This window comes from Podarcis erhardii, assembly GCF_964252035.2.
Source record: "Podarcis erhardii genome assembly, chromosome: 3".
NCBI classification, from domain to species: domain Eukaryota; kingdom Metazoa; phylum Chordata; class Lepidosauria; order Squamata; family Lacertidae; genus Podarcis; species Podarcis erhardii.
In genome coordinates this window covers 17,445,258-17,466,513 of record NC_138507.1, presented here as the reverse complement: position 1 = coordinate 17,466,513, position 21,256 = coordinate 17,445,258, and positions in this window count along the sequence as shown.

Sequence of the window (21,256 nt, the reverse complement as noted above, 5' to 3'; positions counted from 1 at the left end):
TACACCAGAAGTAGATGTGAATTCATTGTGACATTCCTCCATAAGTGGGTGTGGGACTGAGGCCTTACCCTGTTTTTCTCAGCACCGCATTATAACCTGCCCCTGTCCCATTTCCTCCTTCTGTTAGTATTAGGAAATGGGCAACAGTTAAAGCCAAATATCTATCTTTTCTCTCCTACGGCCAGGCTTGCAGATGATTTTTTAAAGCCCTGTGTGATGAAATGTTTAGTAGAATTGTAAACAGATGATTTCCAGAGGAAAATCCCTCGTCGTTGATGGTTTCCGTATTATTTCCGTGTACTTATTTTCTTATTTTGAAAGAAGCTGCCTCTTTTCCTCTCTTGTAGCCTATAATTTATGAAATGCAGTTCTTATTATTGTTCCTGAGATAAGGAAGTAGGTCAACATCAAAGGATGCGCTTAGAGTACGCTTCAAGTATTTATACTATAACCTTCTCTCTCTTTAAATTATCTATACAGACGTGGCTTCATTTGCACACAATGGGGATCCTTTTAATAGCTTACAAATTATACTGAACATAAGATAAATACCAATTAAAACAGCTTGGTAACCTCCTTATTAACTTATCAGCATGGGAGTTTGCACTATCAGGGTCCCCCACTAAGCACATCTCCATTACTGAGTTCAGACTCTGAGTGCAGGATTTTGCCATCACCAGCTCCGAAGGGGAAATGGCTAGAATTGATTTGCTCCGGTTTGCGATGTAAATAAAACCACGTAAATCTGACAAAGTTTATCCAACAGTGGAACAATAATGGCGGAGCAATAAAAATAGAATAATGTAATAATGGGGAATAAGTTTACATGTGTTTAGCCGCCACCAAGTAGCTTCAGGGTACATGACTCGCTTGTGTGAAATAACTGCACTGGCTACCAATCAATTTCCTGGCCCAATTCAAAGTGCTGGTTTTGACCTATAAAGCCTTAAACAGCTCAGGATCACAATACCTCAAGGACTGCCTCTTTCCATATGAACCAATCCAGATCCCGAGATCATCTTCTGAGGCTCTTCTTCACGTGCCTCCTACTCAAGAGGTCCGTAGGGTGTCAACATGAGAACAGGCCTTCTCTGCAGTGGCTCCCCATCTGTGGAATGCTCTCCCCAGGGAAGTTCGCCTGGTGCCTTCATTATACACCCTTAGGTGCCAGGCAAAAACATTCCTTTTTAGCCAGGCCTTTGGTCCATCTGATTGATATCCAATGCCCTTTTAAAATGTGTTGGGAGGGGGTTATTGGGTTATTTTTATTATGTAATTTTATATTGCATCTTATCCTGAAAACTGCCCTGAAACTTGTGGGTATGGGGGGGGGTATACAAATGTAATTAATTATAACACAATAATAATTTTAGATGGTTGTAACTTGTCCTGGGACCTGCTAGTGAAGGAAGGTAATACAGTGGTGCCTTGCAAGACGAAAAGAATCCGTTCCGCGAGTCTCTTCGTCTAGCGGTTTCTTCGTCTTGCGAAGCAAGCCCATTAGCGGCTTAGCGGATTAGCACTATTAGCGGCTTAGCGGCTTTTAGCGGCTTAGCGGTTTAGCGGCTAAGCGGCTTAGCGGCTTAGAAAAAGGGGGGGGGAAGTCGGAAAAACTCGCAAGACATTTTCGTCTTGCGAAGCAAGCCCATAGGGAAATTCGTCTTGCGAAGCACCTCCAAAACGGAAAACCCTTTCGTCTAGCGGGTTTTTCGTCTTGCGAGGCATTCGTCTTGCGGGGCACCACTGTAACATGAATAAAGACACCCTGTCTGTGGAATGCTCTCCCCAGGGAGGTTAATCTGGCGCCTGCATTATACACCTTTAGGCTCCAGGCAAAAACGTTCCTTTTTAACCAGGTCTTTGGTCAATCTGATTGACACCCAATGCCCTTTTAAAATGTGTTGGGGGGGTGTTATTGGGTTGTTGTTGTTGTTGTTTGTATTTTTATATTGTGATCTTATCCTGTGAACTGCCCTGAAACCTGTGGGTATAGGGTGGTATACAAATTTAATTAATAACAACAACAATAATTTTAGATGGTTGTAACTTGCCCTGGGACCTGCTAGTGAAGGAGGGTAATAACATGAATAAACACGCAAGGGGTGATTTCTGGTTTTCCACTGTTCAGCAAAACAGGATGACACTGAAAAGAAGGAGAGGGCTGCTGCTGAGCTGCAATGAATCACTTTGTGAATTGTCAAAGACACAGGGCCCTTTCCACAGCCTTTTGGTGTGTGGCAGTTGCACCAGAGAGGCAGAGAGGTAGATTAAATAGCTAATGCTCAGTAGGTGCAGGAACAACAGAAGCTTGACTATAAAGGAATAAATTTCACTTTACATATTTGTAAAAAGCTGGACATGGATTAAAAGCCATATAAGGAAACTTAGTAGTGTCAGTTGAGAGTAGTGTCAGTTGAGTGCTGGTGGTTGCTAGGTTGCGGAGGTCCTTGTGACACGCCCTTCATTGTGACACCTCCCTCTGCTGGCTCCTTGGTCACTAGGGCTCTAGAGGCATAGCCATCTCCTTTGGTTTGATCAGTCAGGGAGTGAGAGAGAAAGTGGATGGAGATGTAAGTAGACTTTTTCATCAGCATCTGCATTCTGTGCTGGTAATGCTCCCTGACAGTCTTAGGGAACATTTAAAATAGGGAGGTCCTAAGGAAAAGCAGGACATTCCAGGATCACATCAGAAACTGGGACAGCTTCTGTAAATCTGGGACTGTCCCTGGGAAATGGGGGCACTTGGGGGTCTGCTACCTGGCCTTTGACACCAGAGAGTGGTATTTTCAAGACTCGCCCTGTTGACATACAATGACCTTATGTGTTGGGGGGGGGGAGTTAGTTGGGTTGTTTTTGTTTTTATTGTGTATTATGTATTTTTATATTGTGATCTTATCCTGTGAACTGCCCTGAAACCTGTGAGTATAGGGCGGTATACAAATTTAATTACTAACAACAATAATTATAGTTTAGATGGCTGTAACTTGCCCTGGGACCTGCTAGTGAAGAGGGGTAATAAAATTAATAAATACACACGGGGTGATTTCTGGTTTTCCACTATTCAGCAATATAGGACCAAAGAGGCAAAGAGGTAGATTAGGTAGCTAATGCTCAGTAGGTGCAGGAACAACGGAAGCTTGAATATAAAGGGATAAATTTCATTTTACATACTTGTAAAAAGCTGAACATGGATTAAAATCAATATAAGGAAACTTAGTAGTGTCAGTTGAGAGTAGTGCCAGTTGAGTGCTGGTGGTTTCTAGGTTGTGGAGGTCCTTGTGACACGCCCTTCATTGTGACACCTCCCTCTGCTGGCTCCTTGGTCACTAGGGCTCTAGAGGCATAGCCATCTCCTTTGGTTTGATCATTCAGCGAGTGAGAGAGAAGTGGATGGAGATGTAAGTAGACTTTCTCATCAGCATCTGCATTCTGTGCTGGCATTGCTGCTTGACAGTCTTAGGGAACATTTAAAAGATTAAGATCAGGAATAATTTAAATGCTTCAGCCAGCCCTTCTGGGCATCTTTATGACTCCACCCAGTGTAGCAGTGAAGGGAAGTGACTGTGGATTCTGCTTACACTTTAGGAAAAGGAAAACTAATAAGATGTCATGCCTTGGAAAAGTGTGTTCTTTTTAGGCTAGTGACACAAGAGTCACTTGATAACTTGCCATGGGAGCATTAAAAATATAACAACAGAGCAACTGACTTTTGGGTTTGGTGAGTGTGCGTCAGTAAACGAGGGGAATTAAGACTAAGAGAGCTGAGTGGGGGATGCTCATGTAATCTCACTGTATACAAGTTGTACAAGTGACAATAAAGTATTTAAATTTCAATTAAGCATGCCCTCTGGAAAGGGTAATATCTTGTATTGTCTTCCTTCCCTTCCTGCCTCCCAGGGTCCATCTTTCAAAGGACAGCCAAGGTACAAAACCCTTCAGCATGCTGATGTTTCTTCTATAGTAATATTAGTATTTGGTATTTGATGTTTCCCTTTTAAACATCCCTTCTCCACACTAAACAAACCCATCTCTTTCAATGAGATGGTGAGAATTGTCTTATAATATCCAGAGGGTGCTATTCTGGCTACAGTATTCAAGCACTCTCTTCACAGGATACCCATTATGATATGCCTAGGAAAGTGAATTTATCTTGAGCTTTGAGTCGTGAATGTTCAAACCAGTTTAGGGATGTAGATCAGGAGGGTACTGTGAGTCCCATTTCTCACCTTTTGACAGGCCTTCTCTGCAGTGGCTCCCCATCTGCTCTCCCCAGGGAAGTTCGCCTGGCGCCTTCTTTATACACCTTTAGGTGCCAGGAAAAACATTCCTTTTTAAACAGGTTTTTGGGTGATCTGACTGACATCCTATCCCCTTTAAAAATGTTTTTTTTTTGGGGGGGGGCTATTGGGTTGTTGTTTTTGTTTTTATTAGGTCTTTTGATGTTTTATATCTTGATTTTATTCTGTGAACCAAAAAAGCACTTCAAGGATTTAAGGATGGTAGAGTTCCCTTGCTCGCAATATTTGTTTCCTATGGAGTATCTCAGGAACTCTGGAGTTTCCTAGAGTCTTAACAACCAGCATATTTTTTGCTCTATGACACACTTTTTTCCCTCCAAAAATTAAGGGGAAATGTATGTGCATCTTATGGAGCGAATGCAGGCTCCATCGCCTCAGCGAAAGAAACGCGAAGCCTCCAAAGCGCAGCAGGAGTACTCCTGCCGTGCTCCGGAGGCTTTGTGTTGCTTTCACTGAAGCCAGGAGAGCGAGAGGGGTTGGTGCGCACCAATCCCTCTTGCTCTCCTGGCTTCGCTGGAGAGGCGCTAAGCAGCTTTCCCTCTCTGTGCGGCGCCCCGTCAGCGAAGCGGGAGGAGAAATGGAAGGGGCTCCGTTTCTCCTGCCACTTCGCTGAAGGGGCGCTGCACAGAGAGGGGGAGAATTTTTTTTTTCTTGTTCTCCCCCTCTAAAACTAGGTGCCTCCTATGGTCGGGTGCATCCTATAGAGTGAAAAATACGGTAATTTAACTTTTAAAGCATTTTTCTTCCCCTGAGCTGTAGTTGGGGTCCAGGACTTGGAAGAACACCAGAGAATCATTTTTTTAAAAAAATCCTGTAATTTGTTTAGATTTTTTATAAAAGACTCTTATTGGACATGCAAATTTTGAAATGAAAACTGAAGCTAATAAACATGCTTAGAATTGCACCAGGTATAAGGGAGAACGTGTTGCTTTCAAAAAGCCCCTGTTGCTGAAATGATAGCTGCATTGTATTCCCAAGAAATCCAAACGTTTGTACATAATTATATATGCATTTTAAAAATATATATCTGTGGAACGGTTTTAATTGTTTCATAATATACAGAATCATTTTTACATGTCTTTTACTGCATTGTGAAATTGCTTTTGGATGCTTCACAGGAAGTGATTCATAGATTAAATAAATTATTATTATTATTGTCCCCAGATATCTCATTTAAGATATCTCCACTGCGGGAGGCAGTGGAAGACAGGAGTGCCTGGCGTGCTCTGGTCCATGGGGTCACGAAGACTCGGACACGACTAAACGACTAAACAACAACATCTCATTTAACAGTTGTAGTAATATAATATAATCATAACAGGGCAGTCTTAGTTCAGTTAGGCTGACTGTTCCTGAGCCAAGAATACACATAGATCTGGAAGGAGCCCTTCAGTGTAACCATTCAATATATACATTGCCATCAAATTAAGGAAGTTTTCCACAATATGTAACTCCTGCTGCTTGGGTGGTAAAACTGGGCCTTCTTTGAAATGAAAACAGAATGGTAATATTTGGACAGCCTTATTAGCCCTCATTTAATACTGTTTGGAGAAAAAGAAAAACCCCACCTTTTAGAATGTTAGAGAATAACTATTCCGTTTTATTAACAATTCAGCACTTACTCATTTCCTGTAACTCCACAGCTATCTATTGTTATATGCTTCACTGAAATGAGAATTTTATTTTTCCTTTTCTTTTTTGGTAATCCATGTATAAAACGTTCCACTTCTGTATTCAAAAGCCTAGGGTTTTTTAAATATAATTTTCATTTATAACAAAGAAAGAAAACATTTCAATAATCATTCCACAATAATTTTAATTCTCCACTTCCCTTCTCCTCTTTCTGCAGTTCCTTAAAGTTATTTCCATCTTTCCCTGCATATCCCAATTGTCTCAAGTTATTCTTTTAATCCTCTGTTATCATATGCATTTTAGAAACTGCATGTTTTTACAGTAGTCCTGCTAATGTCTTAATCTGTTGACAATTTGTTTGTAAGCATTCAATAAACCATTTCCATTACTTAATAAGAAAAGTTTGTTGTCTTGATTTCTTATTCTTCCAGTAAGTTTCACCATTTCTGCATATTCCATTAATTTCTGTAGCCATTCTTCTCTATTCGGGACTACTTCTTCCTTCCATTTTTGAGCAAATATCATTCTAGCGGTTGTAGTTGCATACAAAGATAAGTTTCTATATTGTTTAGGTAGCTCTGATCCCAGAATCCCCAAAAGAAAAGCTTCTGGTTTTTGTTCTTTTTACAAATGTTATCTTAAACGTCTTTTTCAATTCATTATATATCATTTCCCAGTAAGCCTTAACCTTATTACAAGACCACCACATATGGAGAAAGGTACCTTTTTTCTCTTTACATTTCCAACACTTATTTGATTTTGATTTGTACATTTTTGCCAGTCCACTAGTTGTTAGGTACCATCTATATGACATTTTCATGTAGTTTTCTCTTAAACCATAACATGCTGTACATTTTATATTTGTCTTCCAAGATCGTGCCGCCATTTCTATGTTATGACCAATATCTATTGCCCAGTATTCAAAAGCCTAGTTAGACCATTTTCAGTGCCACATGGGAACCATTTGCCAGCTTTGTGGTATTGTGAAGAACGCTTAAATTTAGGATGGCAAGTGATAAGAGACTATAGTTGGCATCTTTTTATTTCAAAACTTCTGCAAGCCTGGGGGACTTGTCCATTGGGTGGGGAGGGACAAAAGGACTGAATTGGGACCAATCAGTGACAGCATCCAACTTTTTTAAAAAAAAACCGTTTGAGAAGAGCAGAACATGCTGAAATAACTTCCATATGGAATACCAACGTTAGTTCACCACTCCTCATTTACAGCCATTTTCTGTCTGCCATGTAAAGAGAATTGTTCACCATTATTACTATTTTATTCGATGACTGGATTAATTGAAGACCTGCCATGCATAGAGATGGAAGACAGTTTGGTGAATTGAAGGTGGGTTTTGTTTGGGGTTGGGGTTTTGTTTGGGGGGTATTTTCTAATGGGCAGTGTCCATTGCTTCTTTGTCGCAGCCTGCCTTGCCACAACCTTTGCACAAGGCTTAAAGCAAGCTACTTAATGGAGATAATAGATACAGTGGTACCTCAGGTTAAGTACTTAATTCGTTCCGGAGGTCCGTACTTAACCTGAAACTGTTCTTAACCTGAAGCACCACTTTAGCTAATGGGGCCTCCTCCTGCTGCCGTGCCGCCGGAGCCCGATTTCTGTTCTCAGAACTATTTCTGGGTTAGCGGAGTCTGTAACCTGAAGCGTATGTAACCTGAAGCGTATGTAACCCGAGGTACCATCATATATATATTCTAAAGTGTGACAGAAGTGATTTGGACACAGAGTTCTTTTGTGAGATATTTGCGAGTATTCACTCTAAATTTGGAAAATAGTTTCTCCATTTTATCTCCGCTTCATTACACCTGCAAACTAGGCCTCTCGTCAGAGCCACACCCCATTTTTCTCTTTTCTCTCCTTTTGTTTTGCTTCTAGCCTGAAAAATAAATCTGGTGAATTTCAAAGCTTGCACATTACTTTGTTGTTCATGAGGAAGGCATTGCTTTACAATTCTCATAAGGAATTTGTCAAAGGAACCTGCGACAAACTGGCTGTGCTCACAGTTCTATATAGGTGTAGAGTTCTGGGTCTCTGAAATGCTTGAAGCCTGTGTTTCACTTACAGTTAATGAACAATGATTCCTGAGGAATGATGAACACAGATTCATAGTCAGCTAAAGTCTGGGGAGAATGCAGTTTGAACTAGTAATCTCCCCAACCCCTTGGCACATAGCCAATTTCTCCTAAACCCATTCACACATAGTCAGTTTTCTAGCTGCAGGGGCTAGAAGCATGGCCCCATTAACTTCAAGGCAAGATCTTTTAGGGTTGCCATATTTCAAAATTGTTGACCTCCCCCCAAAATAAGCTTTTGGATTTTAAGCTTTTGGTGCTGTTTTTCCTGGGTTCCCCCTGACATTTAGCCAATTCAGCAAAATCCCCCCATGCCATTTTTTTTTCACCAGAAAACCAGGACATGTCAGAAATTTTACTGATGTATGGCAAGCCTGTTATCTTCTGCACCCTGATCTATACATCAGGGATGTATAGATTGCAGGCAGAGGGGCTTCAATGCTCTCATGAGCTCCCATACCTGCAAAGGCTTCTCCATTTTCTTCTATGTAAATACAGGAAGTGCTCTGAGGCCTCAGGATCAATCAAGGGATTAGTTTTCAACACTGCTCTACCATGCAATATAAATTGTTTATACCAGAGGCATTTCCACATTGATTTACAAGGGAAATCTCTGCAGCTGCAGCAGCTGGGCCACTTTCACTCTATTCTGTGCCTCTAGGATTCTTTTTGTGTATGTGACAGAGTTGGAATCAGGAGGTTGTCATTTTGAGAGGTGCAGATCGTGCTTTGTCATAAAGCCTACACTTTTCATTTACGATGGATGCCCCCCCCCCCCGAAGTCCCAGTTCACTTATCCCTATCACAGTTCAGCAAATAATTCAGCAAATACAGTTTCCTTCTTTGCTTTTGCTGTGAAAACAATTTCCGCAATTTCCTGCTTTTGTGAAACCGAATATACTTATCTTAAATTCTCTATTAAGTGTCACCGCCTTGCAGCGCTGATCACCGACAATTTCTTACAAGAGCTTTTGTCTCAGCCAGCAGTCTCTCTGAGAAATGAAGTTGTTAGGAAGCCCTCCTGCTTCTGATACCACCTTGGTATCAACAACAGTTCAGCAGATCACTTTTGTTGTGTGGGCAGGTAATCCCTCCCCTTACCTGGCCTGGTTTCCCTGGCAACACTTCCCCCAGGTGGGATTGGACAACTCGCTGGGGTAGGCAGGGACCTCCAGGTATCCCATCTGAGGGAAGGCAAAGCCTATGCTGATGGGGCCACTCCAGATCCAGGGCTGCACGCGTCCACGCAAAAGGCGCCCCCCGTTTTAAGTGGGGAGCGGTCATTGCTTGCCTCTAATGCAGGGCTGTGAAACCTGTGGCTCTCTAGATGTTGGATGCTTGGAGGATTGGGAAGGAAACCAGGAGAAGAATAGGATCTGGGATCAAATCTAAGGTCATTTTTTTGTTGTTGCTATAAGAACCAGTAAGAGATTGACTTAAAAAACCCTGAGAGAAGAAGCAATGGAAGAGGACTGGAAAAAATTTAAGGACTATTTGCAAAAACATTCTAAGTTGTACGAATGTTAAGAAAATGCACTATTTAAGAAATTTTAGCTTCAGCAATTGTAATAGGTGAAATGAAAACCAAGGCACAAGAAGTCAGAGGTGGAATTATGAAATAACTTTATTATGTTTAAATTTAAATATATAAGAACTGGGACATAACATTTTGAATTCAGTAACATGTTAAATTGAAAGATACAATAAGTTACGAAACAAGATAACAAATTGCTGATGTTTGTACTACAAAGAATGCAGGGTCTGGAGGTTGTGGGGAAGTTCAGTAGGTTTGTTAAAAAAGGATTATGGAAATTTGTAACCTTTATATATTTTCTCTTTTATCTGTCTTTCTTTCTTTTTTTCTGTATTCTGTAAACTCAATAAAAATAATTAAAAAAACAAAAAAAACAAACCCCTGACTTTCCCCCCTCTCCAAACCATGTACAAAAAACGGGCTTGTCAAAGACTTGAGGGGAGGGGCAAGGGTAGCCATGTTTACAGACAGCTGGGGCTGCCCAACTTTTCCCAGATACATGGGTATTTGGGACAAGAGGGCACCTTTTTTAAAAAAGGGGGAGGGAGACATGGAGACCAAAAAAAAAAAAAAAAAAAAAGAGGAAGGAAAAACAGCTGTATGGGTGGAATGGAAGTCACTCTGAAAAGGGTTCTGTATTTCCCCAAGTCCATGCCATCCCCACAGTCTTCTCCACTCTGACCCCCAAAGACGCACACAGAAGAGGGCACAACTTGCATTTACAGTGCTGCCATGGGGAAGGGAGGGAAGTGGCCAGCTTTGTGTGCAAGTTTGAATTGTTAGGGGAGGGTAAAAAAAGGAAGGGAAAACGTGGAAATTAAAAAAATATATATATAGGGGAAATGAAGGGTGTCCAGTATCCAACTTTGCGGGGGGGGGGGGGAGAGGGAAAGAGATGCCCCCCTCCCGCCTGCCCCAATCTCAGCAAACGCTTGGCAACTGGAGCTCTGAAGTTCTCTATGCCACACAGGCCTTGGAGGCGGGAAAGGGGTGTTGGTGTCGGGTGAGATGGCTACAAGGATCCTAGAGGGGGTGCCAGAGAAGCGACAGCACTCAGTCTTCCAGGATGATGGGTTTGCTGGTGCTGGCAGGATGGGCTGGGGGTACGGGTACCAGAGGAGTCACCACAGGCCAGAGGGGCAGCACCGACTTCACCTTGAGCGGCAGGTTGAAGCTAAGGTCATGAGGAAAAGACTGAACAGAACCCTCATTCTGGGCTGGAGATTTCTCAGGTTCAGTTATGTGAAGGAGGGTTTCCCCCTCCCCCCAAGGCAAAATAGAGGAAGGATCTTGAGGGTAAGGATGGGGGCAGCATTTGATTCATTTTTCATTGAAAGGTGAGCTACCTAATTCACACCTTGCACGAACCAAAACGCAGCTGTCCTTCAAAATTCACACTTCTCTGAATTTTGCAATTCAAACCTCCAGCAGAGTAAGAGGTACAGGAGGGCATATACTAGGGTAAAGAAAACTTCAGTTCCCATCATCCTGTGGGCTGGGGATGCTGGTGTCAGGAACGTGGCCCCCCAGAGCTCAGGCGATGAGTTAGAGATTGAACTAGGGACTGACTCTGCAGATGAGAACTGCCTGTCAGAATTGAGAAAGGACAGTTTGTTTTCCCTTTTTGGAGAGGACTCTATTAGCTCCCAAGGAGAGGAAGAGTTGGAAGGCAGCCAAAGCATTGCTAGACAATCAGCAGATAAGCACTGGTCTGAGTCTGGGTTGAGTGAGAGTGAGGAGGAGGGAGATCAGCCTCTCAGTCCCAAATCCAGGCACTTGGATAAAATCAAAAGGCAAGGGAAGGGCAGGAGGGGAAAGGCAGGAGTCTGGCGTCCTTTCTGTTGTGGGAGGAGCGAAACTTCAGACTGACCAACAAACGTAATTTAAAGCAGGCGAGATGCCGGTTTCTGGATGTGTCTTTTTGTAAGTAAACCTGCATAAAAACTGCCGGAGAGTCAATTACTTCTTATAGGAGCTTGCTAGAGATAAGTACAGATGGGACTTGGAGTCCAACAAAATCTGCAGGGCCACAGGCACCCCACCCTCGCTTTAGAGGAACAGCAAAACCATTCCATTGGAACCTGGCCTGAACATTAACAGAGACTTTTCTTGGTCTTTCATACCTAAATCAAGATGGGGAGGGTGGTCTGCCAGGGGCCAGCAAAGGTGACCAATATTGTCCTGGTCCTGCATTGTCTTATGGAACATTTGAGCCTTATTTTATTGCTAAAGGAGTCCTGAGAGTTGATCCATGCCTGTTCGATGCTGATAGAACTCTCCTCCCTACGTGACTTGTCTTGTTAAAAAGTAGACACCTATGCCCCTTTACTAATACTTCTGAGGAGAGAGAACACAGAGGGTTATTATGTTAACTTGATAACCTTATGATCACATTACGTGAGCTAGCCCCTATCTGGTCAGCCCAGCTCCAGCTTTTATTATTATCTTGATGTAAAAGGTGGGAAATGGTTATCCTATACAGAGAGATTCACAATGTAGCCATCATTATAATTGACAAAAGGTTGTTGGTGCAGAGCATGCCTGTATATTACAGAGACTCCTGAAGAAGGTTAATTGCAGTCTGCTTCCAGGCTGGCTTCTATATTGGTCCTCATTAAGTGGAGAGCTGCTTAGCTTTAATAATGGAATAACAGCAGCCCCTGCACTCAGAACACTTCCTGTTCCTGCAGAGAGTAATTTCATGCTCTGAGCCTAAAATGTGAACCATCTCATGCTGCCAACTTAGAGTAGATGATAGATAACTTTCTGTAAGACATCCTGGAATGATTGGCCTTATCATATTTAGGCAATTCAAGGAGAAGAGTTTACCTTTCCCACTGTTACAAGGAATGAGGGGACCAACCCAGCCAAGATGCATTAGAACATTAAGTCAAATTATTCTGGAAGGATGGCAGATTCCTCGGAGGAGAGGGGACGTGTCATTCTTGCGTGTAAGATTCAGGATGTCACATGACAGAGGGTTCAGGTTACTTGGAGAAAAGAATAGGACAACTCAGAATTGCCTCTTCTCAGTTATACTTGCTAAGAAAATACCCTGCTGTTTTCGGACCTGTACGGAATCCTTCAAATCCTTGCTTTCATTCAGTTGTTGGGAGCGTTTACTGAAGGTTGCCCTAGACATGTTTGAAGCGAATACAATGTCACATTTTTCCAGTCATTCAATCAGCACAACCATTTCAGCTTGCCTCTCCAGACCAGGAGAGGCGAGTCACCAGAGGATCAGTGCCACCCTATGCCTCAGGGCAGATAAAAGCCGGCCAGCCCCAGTCCCAAGTTGCGGGAGCAATATTGCTGGTTGCTAGTTCCTGCCTGAACCCTGTCCTGCTTTCCTGCCTGAGCTCCTGACCCAGACTGGCCCTGGCTCCCTGCTTGCAAGCCTGATCCTGACTTCACCTGGCTCCCTGCCCTGCACCCAGCTTCAGCTACTACGGACTGCCTCCACATTGCACCTTTGACCACGGAAAGGACTTGGACCTCGCCTCTGGGGTAACCCACGGGACCAGCACACTTATTGTCAGAACCAAGGGACTGTCTCCTCCACCAGTAGCCTCCAAGATCAAGGGAGAAACAATAAAGTTCGTATTTATGGTTTTATTCAGCAATCATGGAGCAAGACAAAGAATTCAGTACTGCAAGCCATGATGACGTTGCTCACTCTGAGCCCCTCCTTTTCCTTCCCTAACAACACCCTGTGTCCCTATGGGAGATCTCGGGAGTCATATGTCTGTGCTCTCTTTGCTCTTGGATTCTAAGAGATCGGCGCATCCTTGGAGAAGGGGGGAGGGGGAGTCCCCAGGCTCTGTAAAGATGTGTCTGCTATCTGTTCTCCAACTCCCTCTCCTTCCCCCAATACGTCATTTCTTGGCAGTTCTGTGACCTGTTGTAATTCAATCCTGCCTCCGTCTCCTCTTTTAGCTACTGGAGAATGGGGGCGGGGCGATTCTTCCCCCTCCCCCACCGAAAGAAGCAGAGGGGAAGGAGGGGGCAATTCCCAGCACTCCTTTTCAGATCTTTCCATGACACTTATATACCTGTCAATAACTGTGCTTGGCAGGTGAGAACCTCCTGCTGATAACATTTCTCCGAGCAATGTAAAAATGGGGGTTTTAGCGTTGTGGCACCCCCCCTCTTCGGAACTGAAAAATCATGGTTTTTTTGGCATTTTGGTAAAAAAAAGCTTCACCACCACAAGGCACCACCACAAGATGGACACGGAATAAAATCTGTTAGGGCCCAGATATCTGTATACCAGTTTACTTCTCCCGAATTTCTCTCCCTTGGCATTGCGAATGGGCCTTTATTATGTCTCGAAACAGTTCACTAACTCGCTATAATGAGGAGATGTTATCCCCAGGGAAGCAGAAACAGCCAGGCTCTTATAGATGTAGGGAAGAATATTAGTAGATTAAACCTGATGCGAGAAGATTTTCTGCCTTAATGCATTGCGCAATGTCGGGAGGACCCTTGCCATGGAACACTGATGGAGGCAGATTTAATCTCATAGTCCTGCATTTTATAGCAGAACCTGCTTAGCATGGCTCTTTTGCTACCAGAGTGAAACCCTGGGTAGTCGAGCAATAAAAGGATTGCATACAGCAAGGAGACAACTGGGTTTTAATTGGCCAGTCGTCTTGCACCCAACTGATTTGTTTTTTGTTGTTGTTGCTATTTCCAACTTCAAATCTTTGAGCTGTTCTTATTGCCGATGAAAGCTGTGGAGACCACAACACAGGTATTTTATTCCGCTGCAAAGAGTTGTTTTATTGAACAAAACTGAAGAAGCCGAAAGGCAGCTGGCGTGGAAACTTGGAGGGAAGTCATTGTCTTTTGCAAATTGAACTGAGCAGAATGGCAGCGTTTGTGCGCGTGGCAGACAGGGTAAAATGGAGCGAGGGCAGCAAAGCTGTCTTCCCAGAAAGTGAAACTGACTAGTCCATTTTCTTGTCCAAGCTGAGCAAAATGCAACCAGGCAGCAGGAGAGACAGCTCTACTGATGGCCTTTTTCTTGTAGATAAACAGTAGCAAATGGAGTCAAGGTAGCAAATGGAGTCAGCAGTAAAGACAAGGAAGCCAAAGGAAAGCAATGTGGGCAATCTCAGACCCTTCAAGCGTCCTATTTTCCAGGGACAGTCCTGGATTTACAAAAACCATATGAGTTTCTGATTTAATCCTGGAATGTTCCGCTTTCCCATAGGACATCCTTGTTTTCATTGGAGAAATGTTGGAGGGTATGGAACTATGTGACCGCCCAGCCCCGAACCAAGGAGATAAATAACTATACAACCTTTAGAAGACATCTGAAGGCAGCCCTGTATAGGGAAGTTGTTTAATGTTTTATTATGTTTTTCTATATCTTGGAAGCCGTCCAGAGTGGCTGGGGCAACCCAGTCAGTTGGGTGGGGTATAAATAGTAAAGTAGTAGTAGTAGTAGTAGTGGTTGTTGTTGTTGCTGCTGCTGCTGCTGCTGTTATGGAATTTGTTGTTTAGTCGTTTAGTCGTGTCCGACTCTTCGTGACCCCATGGACCAGAGCACGCCAGGCACTCCTGTCTTCCACTGCCTCCCGCAGTTTGGTCAAACTCATGCTGGTCGCTTCAAGAACACTGTCCAACCATCTCGTCCTCTGTCGTCCCCTTCTCCTTGTGGCCTGCATCTTTCCCAACATTAGGGTCTTTTCCAGGGAGTCTTCTCTTCTCATGAGGTGGCCAAAGTATTGGAGTCTCAGCTTCAGGAATAGGACATCCCTATTTTCATCAGAGAAATGTTGGAGGGGATGATTCTCAAAAACAAACAAACAAATTCAGAAACACTAAGAGCAACTTTACTTAGCAGTTACTCTGTCTCTTGAGTATTGGGTGCTTATTTCCATGCTTTTCTAACACCACGGGTGAGTCTTCAAACCTGGAAGTGTCACCAGAAGTGGTACGGGGTGGTGGTGGTGCAAAAGTCAATACTCCTTCTCCGTTTCAATACAACCCACTTTGCCCCTCCTGCCCTGCCCAGTGACAGTGGGGGAAGAAAACCGACATGCTTGTTTTTTCTGTTCTAACATTCCACCCTAGCAATATAGTTGGTTGACACCGATAGGATTTATTTCAAGTTATTCATTCAGGATCTTGACCATGCACTCATGCAAAACACTGCCCATCTTTGAGTGAATATTGAATATCCCATTCACAGGGAAACTGAGGTTTTCTGAAAGTCAAAGGAGCCTTTCCCCTTCATCTTGTTTCAGATCTGAATTTCAAAATGTATCACTGTGTGAGAGAGAGAGACAGAGTGAGAAAGGAGAGAGATGGTATTATCTCTTTGTTTAATAATTCAATCCCCATTGATTAGAATAAAAACTCTTAGCCAAAATCAATCCCTTAGCATTTTGAAATCCTCCCAAGTGTTAATATTTTATCATTCATTTAAAAACAGGCAAGGAAAAAGCAACATATAAAATAAAATACTAAGAACAGGAATTGTGAGGACAAAGTCAACCACTTACTCTAGTATTCAGTTACTCTTAAAACAGCATGATGATCTATGAAGCTGAGTGTTTTCAAAATGTGAGACTTTTCCTTTAAAGATGTGTTAATAACTCTTGGAAGCAGCTAACCCTTTGCAAAGTTCCTGTTTTTAAAAAAATATCAGGTCACAACTTAAGAAATTGATAGCTGTATAATCAAATTACAGACTGTAGTTACTTTAAACAGCTATTTGACTGCTTTAGAAGAAAGAAAGGCCCCAAACAGGAATGAGACCTTGGGACCATTGCTCAATGAAAGTGTCAATCCAGTGCTCACCATGTGTGGAAAAGACACATTCCGTGCTAGGGATCATTAGGAAAGGAATTAAAAATAAAGCTGCCAATATCATAATGCTGTTATAGACACCTATGGGTTGACTGCAGTCATCCAATGGATGTTTACTCAGAAGTCAATTTTTCTCCAGGTCTTCTTCTTTGGTGATGACTCTTAGTCTTTAAAGATTTGTCTCGAGAGAGTCTTTAAACCTCTTTTGTTGACCACCAGCATTACGCTTTCCATTTTTAAGTTTAGAATAGAGCAGTTGCATGGGAAGATGATAATCCCATACCATACGGTCATGGAGCCACTACCTTCTTACTTTTCCACAGCCCACTCAAGAGGTGGAGTGAAGCAGCTGCCTTGGGCATCAGAAGTGCAAGAGGTGATACCTTACTTGCCTGTTATGCTTGGGTCTCTCCCACAGAAGCAAGACAACGCTGGTAGCAATTAACTCAGGTTTATTGCCTCAAACACACAAATCACGCTGGAGCTCAGTCACTCAGCGTAGGTTTCCAAGGTTGCTAAGTCTGAGGTATGCCCCTTTCTCTCACTTTTAAAGCCCCATTTACGCTTCCTTTCCTGTTCACACCTTCTCCCTTGAACCCCCCTTCCCTTCTCCTTGTTCTCGGCACTCAGGCTTCTACTGCAAATTGGCTGCTCCTCCCAGGGGCGAAGGAAGGCGTTGTGATACCTGGGGCAAGCGTCACTACATAGGGCGCATGTGTGGCATAGCTACGTACGGCGCATGTGTGGTGTCACTACGTACGGCGTATGTTGCCGCCACCGCCGCTCCAGCGCCGCTCCAGCTGCAAACAGAGGATCATCCACATGCGGCTGCAGCGGCGCGATGGCTGCTTGTGCCGCCGTGAACCCCGCAGGGTGACTTATTGTCACCCCCACAGACATGGAACACGGGGTGCACCACAACCCCGCCCCCCGTTACAATGCCACTGGCTCCTCCCCCTACCGCATTGCTGCCTAATTACCTCCACCTGTCTCTCCACACTCTCCCCCTCTGTCAGCAATGGAACACAGCTGACACAGCCCCACCTTTTCCAGCGCACAGCAGAAGTGGCGAGGTGGGCAGGGAGCAGTGGTGGTTTGGGTGGGGGGCACGTTTCTGTATCACCTCAAGTGGTGGAATGAGGCAGGCTACACAGAACACGGATTGTCACAAAAGCCAGCTAATGTCAGGGACTGTGCTGAAGAGGGCTGCACTGAGGAGGAATGGGGGGAGCCTCCCCCTCCCCCTGCTCCTGCTCTGGATCCTGAATCTTCCCAGGAGCAGGAGGACAGTATAGATTTGGAACAGTGGTTTGCAGAGGGGCATAAATCAGAAGGCAGAAGCTGGGAAATACTGGATGGGGAACAACTAGGAGAAGAAACACTGGAAGAGAGACAGCAAACAGAGTCACAGTCTCTGGACAGTATTCACACCACTTCTGCAAAGTCACGGAGAGCTCAGAAAGTGGCAGAACAGAAAACACAGAAGGTACAAGTTCAGATTACAAAGGTAGGAGTGTCATAGCTTAATAGGGACAGAAGGGGGTGTGATCCTTAATTGGGAGCACCACCATTCCGAGGTACAGTGGTACCTCAGGTTACAGATGCTTCAGGTTACAGACTCCGCTAACCCAGAAATAGTACCTCGGGTTAAGAACTTTGCTTCAGGATGAGAACAGAAATTGCGCAGCGGCAGTGGGAGGCCCCATTAGCTAAAGTGGTACCTCAGGTTAAGAACAGTTTCAGGTTAAGAACGGACCTCCAGAACGAATTAAGTTCTTAACCTGAGGTACCACTGTAATGGATTATTTGTTCTCTCAATGTGATTATTAAAGTTTCTAATTGGTAAGAAGACTCTTTTTCCTGTGTTCTGCTTATCTACTGGGGAGAGGAAGCCAATTCCCTGAAGCCTGACAGCTATTCCCAAAACCTCTCCTTCTCAGATAATTTTTAAAGAAAGAGCAAGAAAGAGAAAGAGTGGAGAGTGCTGCACAAATATTAAAAGTAATATGAATGCTGGACCCCCGGGGCATTGGTAGTAAAATAGCTTAAGGACCCAGGTAGCCTACTTGAAACATGAGGAATGAAACAACAATTCACACTCAACAACTGCACTGATCCAATGTGCATTAACAAGAACCAATCCAAAACCTGCACATCAGATGCAAAGGCATGCTTGACATCGCTTCTAATTTGGCCATCAGAATTATCTGGGAATATTCTTTGTTGGCCATCCTAAAACTCTGGTGCTGGGTTAAACCATAGAGCCTAGAACTTGCCGATCAGAAGGTCGGCGGTTCGAATCTCCACGGTGGGGTGAGCTCCCGTTGCTCGGTCCCTGCTCCTGCCAACCTAGCAGTTCGAAAGCACATCAAAGTGCAAGTAGATAAATAGGTACTGCTCCGGCGGGAAGGTAAACGGTGTTTCCGTGCGCTGCTCTGGTTCTCCAGAAGTGGCTTAGTCATGCTGGCCACATGACCCGGAAGCTGTACACTGGCCCCCTCGGCCAATAAAGCGAGATGAGCACCGCAACCCCAGAGACGTTCACGACTGGACCTAATGGTCAGGGGTCCCTTTACCTTATTCTTTGTTGGCCATCCTAAAACTCTTAGAGAATATGCAGCAATTTACCCAAACATATACACCACAATAAAATTTGTCCCATGTAAATCAGACGGACAACTTTTGAAAGGGACGTTTCCTGTTAAATACCACATTTCATCCTACCAAGGGTGAGAAATGCGCACAGTTGAATGCTGTCATCTCAAGGAGAATGGGGGGAATAATTAAACTGGGCATGGCCCTATCATAATGGCCTAGCAGGACATTCCTATTCAGAGGCGTGTTTTTAAAAGCTTTGTGAAATTACTTTTAAAGGTTGTGAGATGGAATTATATTTTTAACACTGACCTTGGCATTGTTTTCAAGAGCTATGTGGTGCAAGCAAAAATTATAGCTTACAATATGCTTATTCCATAGGCAGTTATAATTACATGTGAGTCAATGGACTTTCCGAAACTAAATTACTTTTCCCGTGGTTCTGAAAAGCGAAGTATAATTGGCATGACATTAACCACACGGAAGCTGCTCTGAGGGGAGTTTCTTCTTCTTCTTCTTCTTCTTCTTCTTCTTCTTCTTCTTCTTCTTCTCCTTCTCCTTCTCCTTCTCCTTCTCCTTCTCCTTCTCCTTCCTCCAGAAGGCTCTTGTTTCAGCTGAAGTTCTTGTTTCAGTTGCATTTGTGATGCAAAGGTTGAATTCACAGTGTATGCTGCACAGAAGGTTCACTTGCCTTACAAATGACTGTCTGTTTTACTTTCTTCTTAGAATCAACAATGGTGATCCAAGGTTTGTTTTGGTTCCTGGGTTTGTTTTGAGCAACATGTGTGGACATTCGGTATTGACATTACCTGAGGTTATTCACATGTACACACACCCAACTTCAGCAGCACCTGTTTGTCTAAACCTAATTAGTTAGCACAAGGGAATTGGGGTGAGATTACTAAAAGAAAGAAAAAACGTGAAGGTTTTTAGTAACTGTTCGAATACAGTAAGCCCACAACATACACACATTTAGCTTGTGCGCATTCAGCTTTAGGAGCACAAAGGGGGGGGGGGCAGAAATGGCGGGGCTGTCCAGGAAAAAAGACTTTGCCAATGTGTTTTGAGTACATAGGACTTTCTCGGTAGTGGTGCCCACCCTGTAGAACGCCCTCCCATCAGATGTCAAGGAAATAAAGTATCTGGCTTTTAGAAGACATCTGAAGGCAGCCCTGTTTAGGGAAGTTTTTAATGTTTGATGTTTTATCACATTATTATTATTATTATTATTATTCTGTTGGGAGCCCCCCAGAGTGGCTGGGGAAACCCAGCCAGATGGGTGGGGTATAAATTATTATTATTATTAATATTAATAATAATACTATTAATTAATATAATTAATATAATTAATAATTTAATATTAGTATTAATATTATACACCATTTTAGCTTCAGGCACAATCGCTGGAATGCAACCACCACGGATGTTGTGGGTTTACTGTATTCCATTTGAAGATGGGGGAATGTATTCTTTAGTGGGTTGAGAAAATGCCTACATGTTAGCTTAAATGGTCCTCAGCTACCTTCATTTTCAGTTGCCTTCCTGGACAACATCACATAGTCAGATTTGGTTTGCTACACTGGATTGTGAGATCCTTGAGTTCACAACACGTTCTCTGATTCAATGAGATAATCTTTATGTCCAATCCAGGGAGCAGCACCGCCACTTGCAATTGCCTTTAGGGACATCGCCATGTGGCCAAATCTGATTGGCTATGTGCCATCATTACATCATCTGGTTCACTGTGTGATCCCTCTTCGAGTGGGATAGCATATAATACTAATGAGGACAAAAGCAGCTTGGTAGCAGGACCTTGACGAAGTGGCAGACAGTAGAAACAATGGCACCATGCCAGATTAAAAAGCTACCTCATGCCCTGATGCAAAGGCAATCCTCACAATCACCTTGATTTCCTGACGATGGATGGAGCTTATCTGATCATTGATTTTGCAACTCCCATTGCCCCATGTTGGCTTTCCTGCTACATAGTCCAAGCCTAGAGGGAACACTTAGCTTTAAAGATGACAAGCCGACCAATAAGTGCTACTCTGGCACAATCCCTGATGGAGGAACTGGCTTGGATGCCAATGGAGCGATTTGGCAGGTGGATTCTTAACGGTACAGAGTTGGGACTATGGAACTCTTTGAATGCCTCCTCTCCCCACCCTGTTAGCATTCGCAAAGCAGAATGGCATTCATATATTTGCAAGAAATGATCACACATCAGCTACATTTGGACTAGATGACGCTTTGGGCCCCTTCCAACTTTGCAATTCTATGATTCTATGTT